This window comes from Macaca nemestrina, chromosome 15, assembly GCF_043159975.1.
Source record: "Macaca nemestrina isolate mMacNem1 chromosome 15, mMacNem.hap1, whole genome shotgun sequence".
Lineage (NCBI taxonomy): Eukaryota > Metazoa > Chordata > Mammalia > Primates > Cercopithecidae > Macaca > Macaca nemestrina.
The window spans coordinates 81770910-81797946 of NC_092139.1; the positions used below are offsets into that span (position 1 = coordinate 81770910).

At 39.7% G+C, this 27037-nt stretch overlaps 1 long non-coding RNA gene across 2 annotated transcripts in view; it reads right to left on the reverse strand.

Annotated features, from left to right (window-relative positions):
- Positions 1–367: 367 nt before the first annotated feature.
- The window catches only part of LOC105466773 (uncharacterized), a 135457-nt gene continuing 108787 nt past the window's right edge, over positions 368–27037 (reverse strand). For both annotated transcript variants that reach the window (XR_011613822.1, XR_003014707.2), the window contains 2 exons: positions 4680–4785; positions 368–2989 (listed from right to left, as the gene is read on the reverse strand). This is a non-coding gene — a long non-coding RNA (uncharacterized lncRNA). The remainder of the gene's footprint in view (positions 2990–4679; positions 4786–27037) is intronic.

The following is a 27037-nucleotide window of genomic DNA, read 5'->3' on the forward strand; positions in this document are numbered from 1 at the left end:
TTATTGGGTTTTGTTTTCTGGTTACCATGAGACTAAACAACATAATTATGACAACTTACTTTAAACTGAAGAAAACAACTTTAGTTGGTCTCAGCTACTTAGGAGGCTCAGGTGGGGAGGATTACTTGAGCCTGGGAGACTGAGGTTGCAGCGAGCCAACATCACGCCACTGCACTCTACAGCCTGAGTAAGAGAGTGAGACCACGTCTCACTAAATAAACACACACATACATACATACATACATACATACATATATACATACATACATATACAATAGCTTATAATGAATTCTGATTGTAAATTTTGAGATGATGATATATTAAGGCATAAAGAAGAAAGTAAAAATCATTATCTCCTTATGCAAAGATAACTTCTAATGTTTTGGTACATATGCTTGATAATTCATAACCCCCTTTCTCACACACACAAATGTACACATAAAACAGACATTTTACACACAGATATAATTTTATTGTAACATTTTCAGAAACACAGTTGTGTAATTTTTTATTTAAAATACTGTGAATAACTTTTGTGAATACTGTTCATATAAATTATACAGTTTACTTTTAAAATTTTGTTTTCTGCTATTTGGGGTGGCAGGTTCACTTCTTGCTAAAATGAATTGTCTCAGTGTCTTTGATTTTCCTTCTCTAGGCTGTTGATTGTGGAAGGGGGGCCTGGATATCACTTCTGTTTGCTTGGGGGTAAATACATAGTATCATAGGGTTATGAAGACATGTTGCCTGCGCCAGATAGCAACAGACTGTAGTTCTGAAAATAAAGGTAGTGTATGATTTTTTGTCCTGTGATTAATATAAGATGTAAATAAAGTGGTTTTACACCATCATAGCAAATTATTTAGATAAAACTCTGCATTTTAGATCATTGTAGCCAGTGATTTAGATATAACTCTATGTGTACCTTTTAATAAAAACTCAAGATTTCCAAGCAGTATGTTCATTATCTGCTTTGTCTGTAAAGCATAAAAGCTGATACTGGGTGAGGGTAAGAAAATGGATAGGCTTTACTATCACAAGGAAAAGGTATTATCCATACACTCTTGCCAAGGAGGCATGGATTACTTAAATTGGCTTCTGAATAGTTGAGTTTGGGTATGATAGCCTTAAGTTGAGGTTTTCGGTTACTGCTTGATCATATTTATTTTAGAAACTGATTGTGTGTGTTTAGTAATTGATTGAGTGTGTTAATGAATGCTCCTGTCCTAAAAGTAAAAATGAAGAGGTTCAAGGGAGCATGAATTGTTAACATCTCCTTTATACAAATAGGCTGGGTTAAAATTTTTTTACAGAGCTTTACAGTATTACATGTCGGTTTATTACAGTATTACATGTCACACAGAAATGGTAGAAGTTCTCATAACTGACTTGCCAAATGAATTAGATGTCTTCATTCACTCAATAAAGTGTCCAGGATTTCATAATTTATTTCCAATTAATGAGGAGTTTTAGACTTTATGTTGTTCTAATTTATGAATACCTACTCTCTTGTACTTTATATCCAAATTTATAGATCTATTTTAAGAATTCAGAGAATCTATGAAAGACGGCTCTGCTTGCCCTGAAACAAGGAAACCAGGGACCTTCTCTAGAACCTCTGAAGTTGATGTTAGGTCCAGTTAATGTTTATCCCCTAAAAAGAGTAAGTATCTAAAGCCCAAACAACTTGCATGGCTTTCTTTTGTTAAATCCAACAAATAACCATTCAGATCTTAGAGGAGATTATAGATATTTAAATACATGTCAGTCACCAAGGATTCTGTGTGAACCATATTCAGGAGACTAATGTATAAGCCAGATTGTCAGCTAATTAAAAAAATTATTGTAAGCAAAATGTTCATATCTGCTAACTAGAATACCCCTTTTCTGCTGTCAGTGTATATGGGAACCAAATTTGTCATTAGAAGATTTCTTAATCATAGAATTAAAGGAAAAGGCAGTGAGAAGTCTTTCATCCAGGCCATAGTAAAGCCTGAGCGTTCCATTCCTCCAGTGGTGGGGGACAGTAGACCAGTGATATTTCTTTTGACCAAATTGAGTATTTCATCAGTGGATAAGCAACTCTGGATTCTTCTGGTTGTTAAAGTTGCTTTTAGTTGGTTCCAGGCCAATTTTCCTTCTTCTACTCTGAATCTTTTAAACAGAATATGAGAGTTTATTAGGTTTTCACTTACTAAATTTCTATCATTCTTACATTATACCCAGCTTAATTGAAGTTTAGGGTAGTCTAAAACTTTCAATTCAGATGTTTATACTTTCTTGGATTTATATGTGATGTAAAGTTTACCTTATTCATTATATGTGAGTTCTCCATTTTTGTTTTCACTATAAGCTTTTCCCTATATTACCACGTTGTTGAACATATCTGTTCTAGTCTACCTCATGAGTTAGCTAGGATGTATGAGACTAATGGCTTTTTTACTTTGCCACTTATTTGTCACTTTAGTGATAATTATGTTTTGTGCATTTTTTTATTGTGGTACAGCTAGATGCTTATATTTACTCTTTCTGCTCTAGAATGTATTTTGGTACAAGGTGAATAATTATGAACATGGAAAAGAATTTACCAACTTCCTGGATACTATCATCAGGGCAGAGTCCTTCTTACAAGTGAGATTTCACTTGCTTTTTCCACACTCCATCACTCTTTACTAACATTTACTTACATATCCATTGAAAACCTTTTCCTTGGCCAAGTGTGGTAGCTCACACCTGTAATCTCAGCACTTTGGAGGCCAAGGCAGGTGGATCGCTTGAGCCCAGGAGTTCAAGGCTAACATGGGCAACATAGCAAAACTCCATCTCTACAAGGAACACACAAATTAGCCAGACATGGTGGCATGCACCTGTAGTCTCAGATACTCAGGAGGATGAGGTAGGAGGATCACTTGATCTGAGGAGGTCGAGGGTGCAGTGACCTGTAATTGTGCCACTGCACTGCAGCCTGGGTGACAGAGTGAGTTCCTGTCTAAAACAAAACAAAAGAAACAAAAAAATTATTTTTTAGTGCCTGACACCTTTTGTAAGTAATATTTAATAATATTTGTTGAATTTGAAACTCGTTAGGAATAGAGTTGAGTTTGACTTTTATCTTTGCACTGTTGGATTTGAAGAAAGAATATGTTATATTATGCAAATAAAAGGGAAAAGCCTGTAATTTAAGATAACAAACTGAAGATGTAAGTAAATGTATTCAGTTAATTGGGTTAGCCAGTAATGTAAATTTCATAGGGTCACTACTTACGTTCTTATAATCAACAAACATTTTCTGAGTGTCAAATAGATTTCAGCCAGTGGAGAGTTTGGTCTGGGTAACCCTGAGTTGTGTTTTAAGCTGCAGCTTAGGTATCAGCACCATCAAGAAGCCTTCAGTTATTGCCCAGTGTGGGTTAGCTCCTTGTTCTATGTGCTCTCATGGCTCCCTGCGCTTACCTCTATCGTGACACTTTTAGCATCCATTTCTCCACACATGATGAGCTCCCATCAGGTAGAAACCATGTCTAACACTTCTTCATGCATAGATGTTCAGCTTGATTTATAAGTGTTTGTGGAATAATCATTTGAATTTTTTTTGAGACAAGGTCTCGCTCTGTTGCCCACGCTGGAGTGCACTGGCACAATCATGGCTTACTGCAGACTTGACCTCCTGGGCTCAATTGATCCTCCCCCTTCAGTCTAGTAACTTGGACTACAGGTGTGCACCACCAGTCCTGGGTAGTTTTTTTTTTTTTTTTAATGGGAATTTACCATGTTGCCCAGGCTAGTCTCGTACTCCTGAGCTTAAGCATTCCTTCTGCCTTGGCCTCCCAAACTGCCGATATTACAGGCATTAGACGCCACACTCAGTCCAAGTTCTAGTGATTTGGTGTGAAACCATTTAATTGGAAGCTGGGTGCAGACGATGGTAGTGAGGATAGCAATTTATGTTAATGTTTATGTTTCCTACTTGTGAAGATGGATGGCATTCACTGAGAAAAGGAATATAGGAGGAGTAGGCTTGGAAGGAATGATGTTTCACTTAAGAGATGCCTATGGGACATCAAAGCAGTCATACCAAGTATGCAGTAAAATGATGAGTCTAAAGCTCAGAAATGAGATTTGGGCTAGGGATGTAGATTTAGGACCCCTCATGAAAGTTTTCAATACAAAATTTTTATACATGACAGGGATTCAAAGCAGTGAATTTTGAGACTCTCAGATATTTCCAGTGAGTCATGTGCTAGTTGGAGTTCTGATCTTTACCTGGAGGAAAGCTTAACTGATTAACGTGTCAGTTTCTGTTTTAACTTTAGAGACTTGCTGCTAGTGTTATTACACTGATGATCTGAAGCCAATTAGATGTTCTAATGAGCTGTGTGTGTATGTATATGTATAGGTGTTTGTATGTGTGTGTTTGTGGCATCTTTATTAAAAATGAGAAAAGTATTTATTCATTTATAACTGGTAGACACAGTCTTTTAGAATGGGGATTTTGAGACATTTTGATGTTAAGGTTTTTGAAACATGATTGCATAGAGGCTACCGACATAATAAATTGGTTGTTTTTCATTTCAATGCCCTTTTGAAATCTTTAACTATATTGTGATGCCCAGAAGTAATATGCAGAAGTTTTATTTGTGTCCTAAAATGGTATGTGAGTGGTTATACACTTTACATACCTTTCTGTCACTTTCTTTGGTGTACGTTGTATTATATCTTCCGGATGTACCCACAGTGATATGATTATCTCTGGTTTAATTCATTTTACACTTTTCATTGTATTCCCTTAAAAGATAAAAACAAAAATCATGTCAGATTAAAAAGGCTTTTGTTCAGTTTGTATTTACTAATGTTTACTATATGAGAGTTTAAAGCTGAAAAATTCAGAATGCAAGCATGCACCACCATATTTTATAAATGCCCTTAGAACTATGACTCATGAGTCTTTAGCCACTGAAGTTAGGACAATTCATTTCTCTGAAGAAGTTTGCTGTGCTCTTCTCAGAAAAGAAAACTGAAAAGAGCAAATGGCATTGTCTTATTTGACCTCTTGGACATCCTTGAATGAAACTCAAACTGCGGGGATACTCAGATCAAAATTCAGAACTAATGTTTTGAAAAATATATATAGTTTGTGAATGTCTAGTGATCATGGGCCCTTGATGGTGAAATGAACTTTCAAGTTTCGCTTTTATATTTCTTGTTCTTTTCCTTGACTTGTCTTAAAAGCTTAAATTCAACAGTTTTATTTATACAGAAACCAGGAACATAACTTGTTAAATATATTTCTGTCCTGTCCCAAGGCATTGTGTATTTTTCAGATCTAGTGTGAACTAGACTTATATTTATATGGGAACAATTATGTTTTTTGTTAGTTTGTTTGTGTTTTTTAGACACAGTCTTGCTCTGTCACCCAGGCTGGAGTGCAGTGGCTCAGTCTTGGCTCATTACAACCTCTGCCTCTCGAGTTCAAGCAATTCTCCTGCCTCAGCCCCTCAAGTAGCTGATACCACATGCACGTGCTCCCACACCCTGCTAATTTTTCTATTTTTATTAGAGATAGGGTTTCACCATGTTGGCCAGGGTGCTCTCCAACTCCTGACCTCAAGTGGTCTGCCCAACTCAGCTTTCCAATGTGCTGGAATGAGAGGTGGGAGCCACTGTGCCAACAAAAAATAAGATTTTTTTATGCTATTATATTTTATACAAATCTTTGGTCTATATTTAAGGCTTCACATATGAATTCTGAAGGTATTCATACATGAGGGAAGATCATCTCAGTTTAATGAAAGTAGTTTTTTATTTAATGTATATTCATTAAACTATTTTTTGAAGTTTTTGCCTCTAGTACACAGAAACGCACAATAATGTCATGGGTATTTAACCTTAATGTGTTTATGTACAAAGTTAGTTATTCAAATATTTTCTTATCTCTGAAGAACCTTCATTATTAATAAACAAATTTCTCATGGAAAACAAAATATATAATAGACATCATTGAGTGATTCAAAGTAAATTGTAGTAAATAACAAAAGTTTAGTACAAAGTGAGAGATTCTAGTTAAATAACTTGTCTGAGTTAATAGCAATTACAGGACTTGTAAAATACATTAGACCTTGAAGAAAGAGTATGTTTGTTGGGGTAGAGGACAATATGGTACTGCTTCATATCCTCTCTCCGAGAGGCAGAGATTGTGGTGAGCTGGGATTGCACCATCGCTCTTCAGCCTGGGCAGCAAGAATGAAACTCCATCTCAAACAACAACAACAACAACAGCAGTCACAAAACCCAAATGCATTTTCTCAGCACAGTAAAACTGAAACAGTAAAAGTATAAAGTAAGTACAAGTAACTGAAACAGTTTATGTATATTATTTTGCTTCTCATTTGATAACTTTTGTAAAGTAATGAGCAGAATGTGTTTCTCCAGGGACCCAGATATATACATTTATTCATTCAATAAAAATCCATTCTTATAATGGCCACTGATACTTATATTTTAAATATTTCTAAAAATATCTCCTCAGGCCTGCATCATCTTTGCAACATTGGCTTATATTTTATCTTTGTTCATTTATTTATATTCCTCAGAATTTATGCTCCTCACACTATTTAGAGTTAATTATCTCTAATGCAAACAGATCTGTGAATCACTCCTGAATACCTAATGTCCAAGCATCTTAAAGGTTTATATAAGGCTTTCAGAAACTAATTTCTGGATTGTGCATGGTGGTTCATGTCTGTAATCCCAGCACTTTGGGAGGCTGAGGTGAGTGGATCATTTGAGGTCAGAAGTTCGAGACCAGCCTGGCCAACATGATGAAACACCATCTCTACTAAAAATACAAAAATTAGCAGGCAGTATTGGCACGTGCATGTAATCTCAGCTATTTGGGAGGATGAGGCAGGAGAATTGCTTGAATCTGGGAGGCTGGGTTGCGGTGAGCTGAGATCATGCCACTACATTTCAGTCTGGGAAACGGAGTAAGACCATGTCTCAAAAAAAAAAAAAAAAAGAAAGAAAGAAAGAAAGAAAAAGGAACCGACTTCTGCCCAAATCTCCATCCATAGCCCTTTCTCCATCTACCTTTTTCTCTGGAATTACTGAGCTGCCGGTAATGCTCCCCTCACCATTCCTCTTTTGTAGAGAAATATATACACTCTCAGAGGCTTCTCTCCCTCTCTTGTTGCTGCCTGGCATGTGCTCACCCTTTCCTGCCCTCTGCCTCACTTAATCTGGCTAACCTCACTCTCTAAGTCTCAACTCACGCGTGATTTTTAGGAAAGCGATCCCTGTCAGCTTTTATTTTCCCTCCTTATACCCCAGTGCCTAACACTTAACAGGAACTTAATAACTAATTATTTAGCAAAGTTAAGGCTGTTTATAGAAAGATGATTCAAAAGATTGTCTTCTACAGTCTAGCAGCAAAGGGGATCGACATATAAAGACATGATGTGGATTTCAGCTGGTAAAGTGACACTAATTAAATTGACAGAGTACTAAGGGATCCCCAAGAAGCAGACACCTGTGTATGTGAATAAAGATAGCTAGAATCAAGGAAGACTTCACATAGCATTCCGAGCCTTTTTTTTTTTTTTTTTTTTTTTTTCTGTTGCTGGAGACAAGTTCTTACTCTATCTCCCAGGGTGGAGTGCAATGGCATGACTGAGACTCACTGCAACCTCAAACTCCTGGGCTCAAGGGATCTTCTCACCGAAACTTCTTAAGTAGCTGGAACTGTAGGCACATATCATCATGCCTGTGTAATTTTTTGTAGAGTCATAGTTTAGCTTCCGTTCCCAAACTGGTCTTAAACTCTTGGCCTTAAACAATTCTCCCATTTTGGCCTTCCAAAGTGCTGGGAGTACAGACGTGAGCTATGATGCACAGCCTACATTATGAGTCTTAAAAGATTAAAATAAATTTTTCAGAATAGTACAACATATCTAATGTAAAAATTGGGGTGCGCACTAATTAATGTATAAACAGCAATAATTTTGCAAATTATTAGTAACTGCCAACTCAGTTAGTGTTTTGTTCAAAAACTACCATGAAGTAAAGTGTTACATTGTATATTTTGACTGTATTTTAAAATTTTGTTTTGTTTCCAACAGTTTTGTTTATTTATGTTGGGTGGAACAATGTGTGAGTGACCCTGAGATAGTGTATGGCTTGAACCTAGTGATATCTGGTGTCTCCCCAAGTGGTTTGTTGAAGTTTTAGATAATTAGAAGTATTTCTTAAATAAGTAAATATTTCAGTAAACATTAAGCTTCATTTAAACTCTTAAAATATGAAATACAAAGAAATGTTATTCTCTATTTATTTTTATAAAGTTTATAGTATTTATCTAACTGTTCACAGTTCATTTGAACTAAACCTATGAATTTCTCAACAGAACAATGCTTACTAGTGGCTTCAGAGGAAGACTGAGAAAGGTTTGAAAGAAGTGAAAAGAAGCAACCACAGCTATACAAACATTTAAGTTTCTTGTTTCATATTAGCTTTTTTTTTTTTCCTTTAGCAAAAAAGCATAGTCCAAATGACACAAACTTTTAGGCTATTTCTTTTGAATCCAATAAAACATAATTTTATATTTAGTTTTTAAAACATTTAACCAGTTATGAAACTTAAGATATTCCTACCCTCTGTAGTAACTCATAGCTATGTTTCCCCTTGGAATTGAGGCAAGAAGTTTCCAGAATTATCTTGTTCTTTTATTTTTTAACCTTACTCATAATACAGAAGGTAACATAAAATATTGAGTCACATTACTAAGGAATAGAAATTATGAACAATTTAACAATGATGGCCACTGAGTTAAACTAATGTTAAAGGAGTCATCATTGCCAGTGGTTCAAATGTTGCAGTTTTATATTGCTGGTCACCAGTGCTGAGTTTAAGGATTTCTTCTGTTTTGTGGTTGCCAGTTGACTTCAGTGTCTGTATTCAGGGAATGAATGGGGTCATAAAAGTCAACCAGTTGCCTATTAAGAGAATTATACCTTGCAGAATGGGACCATTGGTGTCAGGGTACAAACAATCACTTTATTTCAACATAAATAAGTAGTAAATATTACCAAAATTTTAAAAATTCATCCACTATCGCTAGTGGAACTTAAAATATATTAGAAGTGAATATAAGCACAAAGTCTATCTAGATACATAACACTATGATAGTATATTATTTGAATTAGAATTTAAAATGTTGGTTCTCTTTCTGATTGGTGGTCAGTTTGGCTCTTAATAATTTAGTGTTTGCCTAGTCTCTAATCTTCAGAAATATAAATGCACTGTGGGGGCTCACTCTTCCTGGTATGCTGAGGTAAAATCTTTTTAAGAGAGGAAGCTTTTATAATTCCACATATCATCTTTGAATTCATTTCTGGTAGATTTAACACATAACAAATTAAGTTTAGTCCAAACAAACACTGAGAATTCAGCTTGCCGGTTCATGTTTTTCTCTTATGTTAAGCCAAGGCAAATTCTTTTTCACTTTTTAGTTATGATCCCGTAATTGAAGAGTAGCAACACATAGATTAAGTTTCACAGTTAAATTGTAATGATTTTCTAATATTCCTTGGTTTATTCTTGATCAAAGCTAATTTTAAAACATGCACACTGACAGAAAAGACATCTGAGAAACAAAACAAGAAAATTGGTTTTCACCTTTTGCACCTGTGGGGGAAAAATGTCTCAAGAACCAGAACCTGGTAGGAATTGTGATAAAGGCAATATATCTGTATATTCACGACTTCCTTTAAAATTCATTACACACAAGTTCAAGCTGAATATTGGTGAAAGTTTTGAAAACTCCACAATTTCTGCTTGCCCTGAGGAAGAGCTCCTACATAGTAACTCTAAAGAGGGACAAACTTAACGGCAGTTCCCTTTAATCTGGTGAATCATGCCCCAGGTTGTGAGGAGGAAGATACATCTGGAGGGTCTAACTCTGTGGCATTCCAGGCAGCACCTGAACAGAGGAAGCCCATGTCAAATGTCTTCTCCTTCTATTCACACTCCAGGTCCCTGAAATCTACTTACCAATTATGTTCTAAGCTTCATTTAACTGAAAATAAATCAGACTATAAAAATGATAACAAACCAGACACATAGCTTGTTTCTAATACAAAGAAAATTTTTGTAATGATAAAGAAACCGAAAAATTAAGAAACCCAGTAATTATGACTGAAATGAAAGAGATTAAGAGTTTAACATGCAAGTGGCAAAAAATATAAAGCCAAATACCACTAATTGGAAATTAGACATTAGGCATTGGCCTCAGTCCAGAGATCCTGAACGTCTTTTTGATTTGTGGTTTACGCACCCCAAAGAAATGAAGCATATGGTTCAGATAGAAAGCCACAGTAAATCTGCTGTTACACATACTTATAATAACAGAAAACCAATACAGTGCTTGTTCCAGAAGTCACTATATGACAAACCCAGTGCTAATAACTAGAAAAGCATGAATCTTGAATTATAAAATGTGAGTTATTCTCTACCACAAAGTGAGAGAAAATAAAAAGTATAGCTAGAAGACTTACAGCAAGATATTCCAAGGTTTAAGAATGATGTAGGCCTGTACAAGTAGAGTTCCTGGCTTTGGGGATAGAGACAGATCCACTTCAAAAGACAGAGGTTCACTTGCTGCTTCTCTTTTTTCTCTTCAGCAGTTATTTGATCTGTCTAATTTTCTATTCAAGAAAATCTGATGTGTACAGTTACAGTGGGGTTATCTAAATGTGTAATTATGTGTCAACGTAGATTAGTCCTGCTATCTAAATAATGGTTCTGGAGAATATTCTCATAATATTTGTTCATTAATCAACCTAAGTCTCACTATGAGTCTTCCTAGTGGCATATGAGCTGGGAAATTAATTCAGCCGTATACCATGTGACCTTCTGAACCAGATAAACAAAGAAATTGCTGAAGAAACAAGCTCTAGATTCTAGATTCTTTTTTCTGTATTCATTTAGAGATGAATTACAGTTATTTAATGATAGAATGAGAATACAGTGGGAGGGAAGCAATGACTGAGAAGAGCCAGAAAAACACATCTAGCCTTGAGAATTGGAACGAATATTCCCAGCCAAAGGAGTCTGTTTAATGTGTTTTCATGTATGCAAGTTTATCTGCTTAGTTCAAATTGAACTTACAGTCCCATCATGGTTATTTCAAATATTTTTGAAAAAAATGTATACTTCCACATTCTGCACAGCAAAAGAAACTACCATCAGAGTGAACAGGCAACCTACAGAATGGGAGAAAATTTTTGCAATCTACTCATCTGACAAAGGGCTAATATCCAGAATCTACAAAGAACTCAAACAAATTTACAAGAAAAAAACAAACAACCCCATCAAAAAGTGGGCAAAGGATATGAACAGACATTTCTCAAAAGAAGACATTCATACAGCCAACAGACACATGAAAAAATGCTCATCATCACTGGCCATCAGAGAAATGCAAATCAAAACCACAATGAGATACCATCTCACACCAGTTAGAATGGCGATCATTAAAAAGTCAGGAAACAACAGGTGCTGGAGAGGATGTGGAGAAATAGGAACACTTTTACACTGTTGGTGGGATTGTAAACTAGTTCAACCATTATGGAAAACAGTATGGCGATTCCTCAAGGATCTAGAACTAGATGTACCATATGACCCAGCCATCCCATTACTGGGTATATACCCAAAGGATTATAAATTATGCTGCTATAAAGACACATGCACACGTATGTTTATTGCAGCACTATTCACAATAGCAAAGACTTGGAATCAACCCAAATGTCCATCAGTGACAGATTGGATTAAGAAAATGTGGCACATATAAACCATGGAATACTATGCAGCCATAAAAAAGGATGAGTTTGTGTCCTTTTTAGGGACATGGATGCAGCTGAAAACCATCATTCTTAGCAAACTATCACAAGAACAGAAAACTAAACACCACATGTTCTCACTCATAGGTGGGAACTGAACAATGAGATCACTTGGATTCAGGAAGGGGAACATCACACACCGGGGCCTATCATGGGGGGGGAGGGGGGAGGGATTGCATTGGGAGTTATACCTGATGTAAATGACAAGTTGATGGGTGCTGACGAGTTGATGGGTGCAGCACACCAACATGGCACATGTATACATATGTAACAAACCTGCACGTTATGCACATGTACCCTACAACTTAAAGTATAATAATAATAAATAAATTTAAAAAAAAAAAAACTTCCACATATTTCAAAAAATTAACACACTCCAATATTTCTGTTGAATCAGACCTTTATATTGTTTAATAAAGTATGGTAAGTTTTGACATGTGTGTTTTTTATCATATAAGAAGCATAACTTTTCAGCCAAATAATTAGCATTTTGACTCTTTAGTAGAAAGTTGAGTTCTGTACCTTGTGTTCTAAAGATTGACAACAATCTCGAGATTTACTTCTTTCAAAGTAAAGCAGATGAGGCCTTTTTCCACCCTGTGAGACATTAAATGGCTTTGCTTAAGTTAGACTTTTAGTATATCTGACTAATTTGATAAATTTATTTGGTAATTTGTGTAATTCAGCAATATGGAATTGTGTCATGTTATTTGGGGCCATGAAATGCTAGGGAATGCCACCTTAGGAGCTTTGAGCTTTGGATGAAACATTTAATATGTCTTGGTTGGTTTGACTCCCATTATCAGTAGATAATGGGACTAAAGTAGGTAACTGTACCATATGTTTTCCACCAAAAACTTTTGTGGTAACTGAGTGTGAAATCTGGAAATCATCTCATTTTCCAGAATTCTGCACTAGAAACTCAGCAATTTCACTCTGCTTTTCGTGCTATGGCAAGCTTGTGTTCCCATAGTTCACGGAGCACCTTTGCTTTTTTGATGTCCCAGGATTCATATGAAAAAGAAAAAAAGAGATAAAAGGCAGTGGGGAAAAGAATAGCTTAGTGCAGAAAAAGGGAAGCTTCTTTTCTGTTCCTGAGGCCCTACAAGGTCACATCTTCTTAATCTGGCTATTTCGTGTAAAATCCAGGTGGTAAAAACAGAAGACATATGTTGTGTCTGTGTCTTTTTATTTCTCTGTTTCTGCCAGTCAGATAGCAAAAAAATTTGTATCAGGGAGCAAAGAGTGGATGGGAATAAAAGCACAAAATGGAGAAGTGCCCTTTTTGAAATTTTGGAAAATCCTTCTATTCACTCAAACAGAAATGAGCAGACTTTTAAAAAGTTTCAATGATGAAATCATAAGACTATCTTATAATTATAATAATTATGTAAAATGATAAAATTAAGCACAAAATATTTTTATGATTAAGATGGTGGCAGCTAATCTGAATCAAGTGAAAAATTCAGGGAAAAAGTTATTTTTATTAAATAAAATAATTATTAATAATATTACCTTTATTAAAAGTCAAAGATAGAAATAATACAAACAAACGTGGAAAAATACAAATATCAGAAAATCTATGTGATAGCCCATTTTCTGCAGCTGCTGACAGATTAACCCAACAAAGAAAGATTGGGAAAATATATCCTCAGCAATTTCCCAAGAAACTGAAGGAAGAGCATGATAGGTAAGCCTACAGTTTCTTTTGTTTGTTGGTTGGTTTGTTTGTTTTGATTTTTGCTTTTGAGATGGAATTTCTCTCGTTGCCCAAGCTGGAGTGGAATGGTGTGATCTCAGTTCCCTGCAACCTCTGCATCCTGGGTTCAAGCGATTCTCCTGCCTCAGCCTCCACAGTAGCTGTGATTACTGGCATGTGCCAGCATGCCCGGCTAATATTTTGTATGTTTAGTAGACATGGTGTTTCACCGTGCTAGCCAGGCTGGTCTCGAACTCCTGATCTCAGGTGTTCTGCCCACCTTAGCCTCCCAAAATGCTGGGTTTACAGGAGTGAGCCAATGTGCCTGGCCGCCTATAGCAATATTTAGCAGCAGATAATTGTCATTGTGCTATAAACTAATTCAAACTTGGACTGATATTCTTTATGATTAACAAGTTTTATACTTTTACCAGGGACCTTTAGCCCTGTCTGGTAATCAGAAAAATGCAAATTAACATAAAATAATATATATTTTTTAAGGTCATGCTGATATTGAAAAAGTAATTACTAGTGTTGGCAAATGTGAGGAAAAAGGCATTCTCATACACTGTCGGTACATGACATTGGTAAATTATTTCTGAAGGGTAACTTAGTGCTGTGTATCAAAATTTCAAATAACCCGACATCGCTTTAACTCGACAACTTTACTTTTGGAACTAGATTTCACAGGAAAACATAACTTGTGTAAACATACACACACTTATTAAGGGTATTAATTATATATTACACATAATGCACAATAGGCCAATAAATATATAAAATAGATGTAATAACAAGGTGAATTGAAAGCATTAAGAAAGAAATATAAAAAGTGTGGAGATGTTAGACTCTTTAGCCTAGTTTTGGATTACAGTAATCTGCAGATAGTTTATGTGAAAGACATCCAAAGGTGCCATCTTACACTGTCAATCATTTGCAGAGATACCTGCAATGTTTCATAAAGATTAAAATTTATTTCTAGTGAACTTATACACTTGTCAATAAATAATACCTTTAAAAATTAGCTAATTGTAAATGATCTTTTTAAAATTAGGGAGTAATTATGACTGTGTGGTTTAAAAAGGTAATTTTGAACTTGTAACTTTCCTGAACAATCTCCAGTTTCCTTTTTTATAATAAATGGTAGAATGACTACGAACAGAAACTTCAGCAGAATAGTCTTTCCTTACTACTTTTCAAGTATATGCATTCTTTTGAAGATGTTGAAGTGAGAAATTAAATATCTGAGAACTAGAAAGGAAGACTAATCCAGAACATAGAAATTTTATTAGGATAATAAACAACATATGAAGAGGTGGATCACAAGATGAACTTTTTATTTTTTAGCAAAATGAATTTCAGATAAATATCTTTATCTGCAGACGCACCTTAAAACAAGAAAATGAAGAAAAAACAAATGTTAATATGCTGTGCAAAAAAATTAGAGAAGAATTAGAAAGGAAAGAGAAACAACGTAAGAAAGAAGTTGAGGCAAAACAACTTGAACCGACTGTTCAATCACTAGAGATGAAACCAAAGACTGTAAGAAATACTCAAAATCAGGTAAATCAATCTTTTGTAAAAATTCTCTTTTAAACTTTACCACTTCCATCCAATTTGAATGAGAGACATGAAATCACAGATGCAGCATTTCTTACAAAAGAGAGACTATTTTTTCAAAAAGTCACCTAGGAATTTATAGACTTGAATGACTAGATATTTATTGAGGACTGTTTCCAGTTCAAGGATACTTTCTACAGCAGAATAACAACACTAGCAAAGAGCTAGTGCCAGCTATCGGTGGTAGTGCCAGGATGATTTGGAAATCCAGCTGAATACAGAACTGTGTAGGAAACAGTTTATGTGGTGATAGAAGAGAAACAGTAGTAAATATGAACTAAGTCATGCTACGAATGCTGACACTACCACTGTGACTTTTGGAAAAAATGACAATGTCATTTTATTGGCTTTTGAAGTGTAAATATTTTAGTGTATATGCTGTAGACCTCAAACCCTATCAAGAGTCTCAAAGAAGTTGGCTGGGTAAAGCCCACTGTGGATGTCTTGATACTCAAAGATGGATGATGCAATTCGAATATGTGTCCCCACCAAATCTCATATTTAATTATATTTCCTAATGTGGAAGGTGGATCCTGGTATAAGGTGATTGAATTATGAAGGCAAATTTCTCATGAATGGTTCAGCACCATGCCCTTGTACCATCTTCACAATCATGAGTGACTTCTCGTGAGACCTAGTCACTGAAAACTCTATGTCACCTCCCTACTCTCCGTGTTTTCCTCTTGCTATGTGAGACAACTCACTCTTTCTTTGCCTTGCATAAAGATGGAGAGATATCTGAGAACTCCCAGAAGCAGAAGCCACTGAGCCACTGTGCTTCCTGTCCACCCTGCAGAGCCGTAGGCTAATTAAACCTCTTTTTCAAAATAAATCATACAGAAAATGGCAAATGAGGATTGGAGCACTGCTATAAAGATACCTGAGAATGTGGAAACAGCTTTGGAACCAGGTAATGGGCAGAAATTGGAAGAGTTTGGAGGGCTCAAAAAAAGACAGATGAGAAAATTTTTGGAGTATCTTAGAGACTGGTTAAATGGTTGTGACAAAAATCCTGACAGAAACATGGACAGCGAAGGCCAGACTGAGGAGGTCTCAGAGAGAAATAAGAAGCTTTCTGGAAAATGTCTTCCTTTTGGATATGGAAAGCTTCCACAATGCCTTTCCCATTATTATACCTTAGAAGCAGTGAACTTGCTTTTTATTTCAGAGGCTCATAGGCAAAAGAGGCTATAACGTTGACTCAGATGAGGCTTTGGACTTTGTAACTTTGAGTTAATGCTGTAATGAGTTAAGACTCATGCTGGCAAGGCATGATTGTATTTTGCAATGTGAGAAGGACATGACGTTCATGGGGTCAGTGACAGAATAATATGGTTTGTCTCTATGTCCCTATCAAAACCCATAAGGAATTATATTCCACATGGGGAGGCCTAGGTGGAAAAAGATTTAGTCATAAAAGGGTGGGGGTGGATCTTTCATGAATGATAAAGCACCTTGATGCTGTCCTCCTGATGGTGAGTAAGTTTCATGGGATCTGGTTTTTCAGAAGGCTGTGGAACCTCTTTCCTCACTCTATCTTGCTCCTACTCCTGCCTTAGGAGACAGCTCATTATCCCTTGGCTTTCTGGTACAATTAGGAGGCTTTCTGAATCCTCCCAGAAACAGTAAAGACACTTTGCTTCCTTCACAGCTTGTAGAACCATGAATCAATTAAACCTCTTTTATTTGCAATAACACAGAAAGTTAGAACTGCAGAGAGAGCTGGGAAATGTTTTCAAGGCCTTTATCCCTTCATCTTGGCTATCAGCGCAGGGCTTCTTGATATGCAAATTTCTGAAATCTTCTTGAATTTTTCCCCTTAAATGGGGTTTTGTGTTATTGCTACAAAGCCAACCTGCTATACAGATACCTGAAAAATTAGAAGCAGGCTCAGTAGTGGCTAACAAATATTGGGAGGGTTTGGAGGCATTAGAGCATGATAGAAAGATGAGGGAGTGATTTAATAATGGATACTGGGCTGGGTGTAGAAGGAAAAAAGGGGGGTGTTTAGGGTGGGAAGGAGTAGGTTGGCAGTAGGTTGCCTGTAGGGTGGTGGGTAGTAGGAAGTGGGAGTAGCCTTCTGCAGAGGCAGAGCCTCATGGAAAAGCCCTCCTAGGGCAATGCACCTGTGGCTTTGCAGGTTTGAGTCCCCAGGGCTGCTCTCATGGACTGGACTAGTGTTAAGTGCTTGTAGTTTTTCCACACTGAGGGTGTAAGCTGTTGGTGGGTCTATGAATCTTGGATCTGCAGGGTGGTGGTCCCCTGCGTGGGGGCTCCAAGTCCATATTTTCCTTCTTCACTGCCCTAGTAGAGGCTTCCCAGGAACTCTGCCTCTGCAGTAGTGTTCTGCCTGGAAACAGTGGGAGGTGGGCGTGGGAGGCATATCATTCACCAATGATTAAGCACTATCTTCTTGACGCTGTCCTCATGATAGTGCATTTTCACGATATCTGGTTATATAACAGGGTGTGACACGTCTTTCCTGTCTTACTCTTGCCACAAGAAACATCTCCTTGCCCCTTGACTTTCTGGTATGGTTGTGAGGCTTCCTGAGTCTTCCCAGAAGCAGAAGCCACTATGCTTCCTTTACAGCCTGCAGATTTAATTGGCTCATTTAATATGAGCCAATGAAATCTCTTTTCTTTATGGTCATACAGAAAATTAGTACTAGGAAGTGGAGCTATGAAATGCCTTCAAGGCCCTTTCCTTTTTGTCTTGGCAACCAGCACTCAGCTACTTTTCATGCAAATATCTGAAGCCTTCATGAATTTTCTCCCTGAAAATGGACTTGTCTTCTTTTACCACATTGCCAGGTTGTGATAAAGATAGCTGACAATGTAGAAGCAGGTTCAGAAGTGGGTAAAAGACAGAGGTCAGGAGAGTTGGGAAAGCTTACAAGACAGCAAGATGAGGAAAAGTTTGACCACTATAGAGAACTGTGAAATGCTTGTGATGAGAAGGCTGACAGAAGGATCAACTCTGAAGTCCAGACTTAAAAGGTCCCAGATGAAAATGAGGAATTTCCTGTGAACAAGAGGCAAGGTTCCATTTCATTGGCCTTAGCAAAGAATGTGGCTGCACAGTGACCCTGCCCCGGAGATCTGTGAAACTATGAACTTGGGAGTGAAGATTTAAAATGTTTCTGGTGGAATGAACATCTCTGCAGCATCGTGCAAGAGGTGTCCTCTCTGCATTGAACAGCCTGTGTTCTTATGTGTGACCTAAGAAATGACTTCAAGTTGGAACTTCTATTTAAATGACAAGTGGAGATCTGAAGTTTGGAAAACCTACAGCCTGAACAAGTGGTCAAAAAGAAAAGCCGATTTTCAGGGGGAAAATTCAAGAAGACTTGGAGTATCTGCATAAAAGGAGCCCAGTACAAACAGCCAAGACAATGGGAAAAAGATTTTGAAGGCATACTGCTTCAGAGGTGGCTCCATGCCTTGATGGTTTCCATATAGTGTTAAGCCAGCAGGTGTACAGAGCAAGAGGCTAGAGGCTTGGAAACCTCTGTTCAGACTCCAGAAGATGCACAGAAAAACCTGGATGTCCAGAAAAGATTTTCCAAGGGGCAGGGCCTCATGGAAAACCTCTACGAGGGGAGCAAAGAAAGGACTTATAGGGTTGAAGCCCACACACAGGGAGGCATCATTCTCCAAACTCCAGATTCATAGACCCACAAACAGCTTGCACTCTCACTGTGGAAAAGCTACAGGCACTCAACACCAGCCCTGTCCATGAGAGCAGCCACGGGGGCTGAACACTGCAAAGCCACAGGTGCAGATCTGCTGAAGTCCTTGGGAGCCCAGCCTTCACACCCCTGTGCCATGGATGTGGGACAGAGATTCAAAAAGGTTGATTTTGGAGCTGTAGGATTGAGTGACTGGCCTGCTGGATTTTGGACGTCTGTGTATCCTATGAGTCCCGTCTGTGTTGTGTACTTATTTCTAGCATTTTTTTTTTCTTCTATTGGCTGGGAATGTGTACCCATTGCCTGTACAATCATTGTACCTTGGAATTATAAAGTTAACTTGCTTTTTAATTAAGTGTCTCATGGGCAGAAGGGGCTGTAGACTTGTCTCAGATAAGACTTTGGGCTTTGGACATTGGAGTAAGTGCTGGAATGAGTTAAGATCTCAGGGACTGTAGGGAAGGCATCACTGCATTTTGCAATGTGAGAAAGACATGAGATTTGGGGGACCAGGGACAGAATAATATGATTTGGCTCTGTGTCGCTACCAAAACTCATGTGGAATTGTAATGGGAAATGTTAAAGTGGGGCTAGTGGAAGGTGATTTAATCATGGTGGAGAGTGAAGGTTGGAAGTTGTGGGGGTGGGGAAGATTCGGGGGGATTATGGTGGGGTTGGGGGTGAAAGGCAGGGGTGGGGATGGATCCTTCACAAATGGTTAAACACCATCTCCTTAATGCTGTCCTTCTGAGAGTGAGTTCTCTGCATGATTTTGGAGCTGTGAGATTGAATGAACACTGGCCTGCTGGGTTTTCGATGTCCATTGTGCTTGTGGTCCCATTTATGTTATTTTTCTTGGAAATTTCTTCCGTTTGGATTGAGAAAACTTACCCCATACCTGTACCATCATTCTACCCTGAAAGAAACGAATGCCCTTTTAATTTCAGGGACTCATAGACAGAAGAGACAATAGCCTGTCTCAGATGAGACTTTGAACTTTTTACATTTGAGTTAATGCAGGAACGACTTAAGGCTTTTGGAAACTTTGGAAAAGGCATGTTTGTATTTTACTATGTGAGAAGGACATGACATTCGGAAGTGTCAAGGTCAGCATAATATGGTTTGGCTGTGGGCCCATAGAAAAGTCACGTGGAATTGTAATCCCAAATGTTGAAGTTGGGGTCTGGTGGGAGATTATTTAATCATGGACAGGAGAGGTGGGGATGGAAGGAGAAAGGGGGTGGGTAGAGTTGTTAAGAGAGGGCTAGTTGTAGGGTAGTGGGTAATAGGAAGGGGGAGTAGCCTGCTGCAGAGACAGAGTCTCATGGAAAACCTCTACCAGGACAGTGCACCTGTGGCTTTGCAGGCTTTAGCCCCCATGGCTGCTCTCGGGGGCTGGGCTGGTGTTGAGTGCCTATAGCTTTTCCATCCTGGGGGTGGGAGCTGTTGGTGGGTCTATGACTCTGGGGTCTGGAGGATGGTGGCGTCCTGGGTGGGGACTTCAAGCCCATATTTTGCTTCTGTGCTGCCATAGAAGTATAGTAGAGGCTTCCCAAGAGACTCTGCCTCTGCATGAGGCTTCTGTCTGGAAATGGGCGGAGGTAGGTTGGTGGGTGGATCCTTCATCAGTGGTTAATCTTCTTGCTGCTGATCTCCTGACAGTGAGTTCTCATGAGATCTGGTTGTATAACAAGGTGTGGCACCTCTTTCCTCTGTCTTGCTCATATTCCTGCCATATGGAACATTTCATTGCTGTTTTCCTTCTGGTATGATTGGGAAGCTTCCTGAGTCCTCCCAGAAGCTGAAGCCACTATGCTTCCTTTATAGGCTGCAGAACCATGAGCCAATTAAACCCCTTTTTGTTGTGATCATACAGAACATAAGTACTGCAAAATGGAGGCGTTTAGCACTGGGTTTCTTTTTAATGCAAATATCTGAAGCCTTCTAGAAGTTTCCTCCTGAAAATGGACTTCTTTTTCTTCTACACTGCTATGCTGCAACAGAGATAGCTAAAAATATAAAGCACTTTCAGCAGTGGGTAACAGCCGGAGTTTGGAGAGCTTGAAAGAAGACAGGAATATGAGGGAAAGTTTGGACCATTGTAGAGACTTGTTAAATAGTTGTGATTAAAAGGCTGACAGAAGGATGGACCATGAAGGCCAGGCTTATGAGATTCTCAGATGAAAATGAGGAACTTACTGAGAACAGGAGCCAAGGTTACTTTTGTTTTATTGTAGCAAAGAACGTGACTGTAGGTTGACTTTGTCCTGGAGGTGAGGGTGATGATTTAGTGTGTATCTGGTGGAATGAACTTCTAGGCAGCATAGCACAAAAGGGGTCCTGTCTGCATCAAACAGCCTGTGCTGTTATGTGTGACCGAGAAAAGGACCTCAAGTTGGAATGGACATTTAAATGACAAGCAGAGCTCAAAAGTTTGAAACATTTGCAGCCTGGCCAAGTGGTCAAAAAGAAAAACTGATTTTCAGGGGGAAAATTCATGAAGGCTCCAGAAATTTGCATAAAATGGAGCCCAGGGCTAGTAGCCAAGACAATGGGGAAAAAGTCTTGGAGGCATTTCAGAAATGTTTGCAGTAGCCCTTGCTGTCAGAGGCCCTGGGACCTAGGAGAAAAGAATGGTTTCCTGGGCCTGCCCCCGGCCCCGCTGCTGAATGCAGCCTCAGGACACTGCTGCCTGCATCCTGGCAGCCCCAGCTCCAGCTCCAACCTTGACTGAAAGATGCACAGGGACAGATTGGTTCACTGCTTCAGAGGGTGCAAACTACAAACCTTTATGGCTTCTACATAGTGTTAAGCCAGCGGGTTCACAGAGCACTAGTCCAGAGGCTTGGGAGCCTCCGTATAGATTTCAAAAGATGTATGAATATGCCTGGGTGTCCAGACAGAAGACTGCCAAAAAGGCAGAGCCTAGTGGAAAACCTCTACTAAGGCATTGCAGAGGGTAAGTATGTGGTTGGAGCCTCCACACTGGAGGCCACCATCATGCAGACCCCAGATTCATATACCCACCAAGAGCTTTGTACCCTCTGTGGGTAAAAGCTACAGGCACTCAACACCAGCACAGCCCTTGAGGGCAGCTTGCGGGGCTGAACCCTGCAAAGCCACAGGTGCAGAGCTGCCTAAGGCCTTGGGGGACCAGCCTCACACCCGATACAAGGATTAAAAAAGGATGACTTCGGAGCTGTGGGTTTGAGTAACTGGCCTGCTGGGTTTTAGAATTTCATGGGACCTGTAAGTCCCATTTGTGTTTTGTTCTCTCTGGCAAAAATTTTTCTTTTGGATCGGAACTCTTATTCAATGCCTGGACAATCATTGTATCTTGGAAGTAGTTAACTTGCTTTTATTTCAGAGGCTCAGGGGCAGAAGGAAGTGCAGATTTGTCTCAGGTGAGATTTGGGGCTTCAGACATTTGAGTGAATGTTGGACTGAGTTAAGATCTTGGGAGTCTTAGTCAAGATGATGGGGAAAATCATTGAAGCCGTTTCATCGCTTCACTTCCCAGTACTAATTTTCTCTATGACCATAACAAAAAGCGGTTTAATTGTCTCATGGTTCTGCAGGCTGTAAAAAAGGATTGTAGCTTGGGGAAATGGTAAGTAAGATATCATTTTATTTTGCAAAGTGAGAAGGACATGAGATTTTGGGAGGCAGGGACAGAATAATAAAATTTGGCTGTATGTCCCTACAGAAACGCATGTGGAATTGTAATCGGAAATGTTAAAATTGGGGCCAGGTGTAAGATAATTTAATCATGGAGGGCAGTGGGTGTTGGAAGGTGGGGATTGGGGAGAATGGGGGGATTATAGTTGTGTTGAGGGGAGAAAAGTGGGCATTGGGAGAGGATCCCTCACAACTGGTTAAACACCATCTCCTTAATGTTTCCTCATGATGGTGAGTTCTCATGATGGTTTTGGAGCTGTAAGAGTGAATGGATACTGATCTCCCGGGTTTTGGACTTGCACTGGGCCTGTGATCCCATTTGTGTTATTTTCCCGGCAAACTTCTACCCTTTGGATCGAGAAAACTTACCCAATGCCTGGACCATCATTGTAGCTTGAAAGAAAAGAACTCCCTTTTAAATTCAGGGACTCATAGGCAAAAGGAACTGTAGCCTTTTCTCAGGTGAGATGTTGAACCTTTTACACTGGAGTGAATGCTGAAATGACTTAGGACTTGGCAGCTTTTGGAAAGGCATAATTGTATTTTACTCTGTGAGATGAACATGATATCGGGGGATCAGGGTCAGAATAATATATTTTAGCTGTGTGCCCCTACCTAAATTCATGTGTAATTGTAATCCCGAATGTTGCAGATGGGGCCTTCCGGGAGGTGATTTATTAATGGATGGGAGAGGGGTGGGGTTGGAAGTAAACAGAGGTGGGGAGGAGAAGGCTGGCTATAGAGTGGTGGGTAGCAGGCGGGAAGTAGCCTGCTGCAGAGGCAGAGGCTCATGGAAAACCTCTACTAGGGCAGCGTAGCCGTGGCTTTGCAGGCTTTAGCCCCCATTGCTGCTCAAATAGGCTGGGCTGGCGTTGAGTGCCTGTAGCTTCTCCATACTGAGGGTGTCAGCTGATGGTGGGTCTATGACTCTGGGGTCTGGAGGATGGTGGTATCCTGCGTGGGGCTCCAAGCCTATATTTTCCTTCTGCACTGCCCTAGTAGAGATTTTCCAAGAGGCTCTGCCCCTGCCTCAGGCTTCTTCTTGGAAACAGTTGGGGGTGGATATGGGGTGGTGGGAGGATCCTTCACCAATAGTAAAGCACCATCTTCTTGATGCTGATCTCCTGATAGTGAGCGCTCATAAGATCTAGTGGTATAACAGGATATGTCACCACTTTCCTGTCTCTATCTTGCTTCTACTCCCGCCATATAAAACATTTCATTGCCGCTTGACCTTCTGGTATGATTGGGAGGCTTCCTGAGTCCTTCTAGAGGCAGAAACCACTATGCTTTCTTTACAGCCTGAAGAACTGTGAGCCATTTAAACCTCTTTTCTTTATGTACATACAGAAAATTAATACTGCAAAGTGAAGCTATGAAATGTCTTCTAGGCCTTCCCCACAATCTCTTGACTATTAGCACTGGGCTTTTTTGGAGGCCTTCTTGATGTTTCCCCCTCTTAATGGACTTTTCTTCTTTTACCACATTGCCAGGCTGTGACAAAGATACCTGACAATGTAGAAGGGAGTTCTGAATTGTGTAATGGCCAGAAGTGAGAGAGTTTGGAGCGCTTGGAAGAAGACAGGAAGATGAGGGAAAGTTTGGACCATTGCAGAGACTTGTTAAATAGTTGTGATTAAAAGGCTGACAGAAGGATGCACAGTGAAAGCCAGGCTTAGAAGGTCTCAGATGAAAATGGGGAACTTCCTGGGAACCGGAGCGAAGGTTTTTTGTCTTGCCTTAGCAAATAGGCTACACTGTGACCCTGCCCTGGAGATCTGTGAAACTTTGAACTTGAGGGTTTTGTATCTGGTGGAATGAACTTCTGAGCAGCAAAGCTCGAACCTATGTCGAACACCCTATGTTCTTATGTGTGGTCAAAGAAATGACCATAAGTTGGAACTTATATTGAAATGAGAAACAGAGCTTAAACCTTTGGAAAATTTGCAACCTGGACAAATGGTCCAAAGGCAAAGCTGGTTTTCAGGGAGAAGATCCAGAAGGCTTCACTATTTGCATGAGAAGGAGCCCAGTGCTAGTAATTCAAGAAAATGGGTGAAAAGGCCTTGAAAGCACTTCAGAGACCTTTGTAGCAGCCCTTACTGTCACTGGCCCTGGGGCTTAAGAGAAAAGAATGGTTTCCTGGGCCAGCCCCATGGCCCCACTGCTGTGTGCAGCCTCAGGACACTACTGCCTTTATCCCTGCAGCTCCAGCTCCAGTCATGCCTGACACATGCATATGTACAGCTTGTGTCACTGCTTCAGGGGTGCAAGCTCCAAGTCTTGGTGGCTTCCACATAATGTTAAGCTAGCAGGTGCATAGAGCACAAGACCAGAGGCTTCGGAGCCTTCGTCTAGACTCCAGAGGATGTATCTGAAAGCCTGGGTGTCCAGCCAGAAGCTTTTCCAAGAGGCAGAGCCTCGTGGTAAACCTCTACTCGGGCAGTGCAGAAGGAGAATACAGGGTTGGAGTCCCCATACTTATACAGAGAGGCACCATTTCCAGGCCCCAGTTTTATAGACCCACCAACTGCTTGCACCCTTAGTGTTGAAAAGCTACAAGTACTCAACACCAGCCCAACCCACGAGGGCAGCTGGAGGGGAAAGATTCTTCAATGCCACAGGTGCAGAGCTTCCCAAGGCCTGGGGATCCCAGCTATCACACCACCCTGGGCTCTGGATGTGGACATATATTCCAAAAAGATGATTTGGAGCTGTGGGATGGAATGAGTGGCCTGCTGGATTTTTTACTTGCATGGGATCTGTGAGTCCCATCCGTGTTTTGTGCTGCTTTCTGGCAAATTTCTTCTTTTTGGCTTGGAATGCTTACCCAATGCCTGTACAATCATTATACCTTAGAATTAGCTAACTTGCGTTGTATTTCAAAGACTCAGGTGCAGCACGGATGGCAACCTTATGTCAGAAGAGACTTTGGGCTTTTGACATTTGAGTAAATGCTGGAATGAGTTAAGCCATTGGGGGACTGTACAGAATGCATCATTGTATTTTGCAGTATGAGAAGGACATGAAATTGGGGGACCAAGGGGAGAATATGATTTGGCTCTGTTTCCCTATCAAAACTCTTGTGGAATTGTAATGGGGAATGTTAAATGTGGGGCTCGGCAGAAGCTGATTTAATCATGGTGGACAATGGAGGTTTGAAGTGGGAGTGTGGGAGAATGGGGTTTCATGGCGCGGCTGGGGGTAGAACATGAGAATGGGTGGCAGAACCTTCACAAATGGTTAAACAGTATCTCCTTAATGCGGTCTGTGTGATAGTGAGTTCTCATGAAAAATGATTGCTGTCCTGCTGGGTTTTGGACTCGCATTGGCCTGTGTCCCAGTTGTGTTATTTTTCTGGGAAAATCTTCCCTTTGGGTTGAGAAAGCTTACCCAGTGCCTGTGCCTGCACCATCACTGTAACTTGAAAGAAAAGAACTCCCTTTTATATTCAGGGACTCATAGTCAGAAGGGATTGCAGCCTTGTCGTGGATGAGACTTGAACTTATTACATTTGAGTTACTACTGCAATGAGTTAAAACTTTTGGAAATTTTTGAAAAGACGTTTGTGTTCTTCTCTGTGAGAAGGACATGAGATGTGGGGATATCAGGGTCAGAATAATATGGTTTGGCTGTGTTTCCGTACAAAAACTCATGGGGAATTGTGTTCCTGAATGTTGGAGGTAGGGCCTGGTGGGAGGTGATTTAATCATAAATGGGAGGTTGGTAAGGGTGGAACTAAAAACAAGTGGGTAGAGTCAGAGGAGTAAGCTGGCAGTAGGGTGGTGAGAGGGTGGTGGGCAGTAGAAAGGGGGAGTAGTCTGCCGCAGAGGCAGAGCCTCATGAAAAACCTCTACTAGGGCAGTGCACCTGTGACTCTGCAGGCCTTATCCCCCATGACTGCTTTCATGGTTGTGCTGGTGTTGAGTGCCTGTAGCTTTTCCATACAGAGAGCGTAAGCTGTTTGTGGGTCTGTGAATTTTGTGTCTGGAGGATGGTAACCTCCTGTGTGGGGCCTCCAAGCCCATATTTTTTTTTGTACTGTCCGAGTAGAGGTTTTCCAAGACACTCTGCCTCTGCCTGTGCCTCAGGTTTCTGCTTAGAAACAGTGAGGAGTGGGGCTGGTAGGGGGCAGATCTTTCACCAATGGTGAAGCAACATCTTCTTGATGCTGACCTTGTGACAAGAAGTTCTCAGGAAATCTGGTTGTATAACAGAGTGTGGCATCTTTTCCCTCTCTCTGTCTTGTTTCTACTTCTGCCATATACATTATACCATTGCTACTTGGTCTTCTGGTATGATTGGGAGGCTTCCTGAGTCCTCCTAGAAGTAGAAGCCTCCATGATTTATTTAAAGCTTGCAGAACCATGAGCCAGTTCAACCTCTTTTCTTTCTGATTATAGAGAAAATTAGTGCTGTGAAGTGGAGTTATGAAATGCCTTCAAGGTCTTTTCCCTGTTG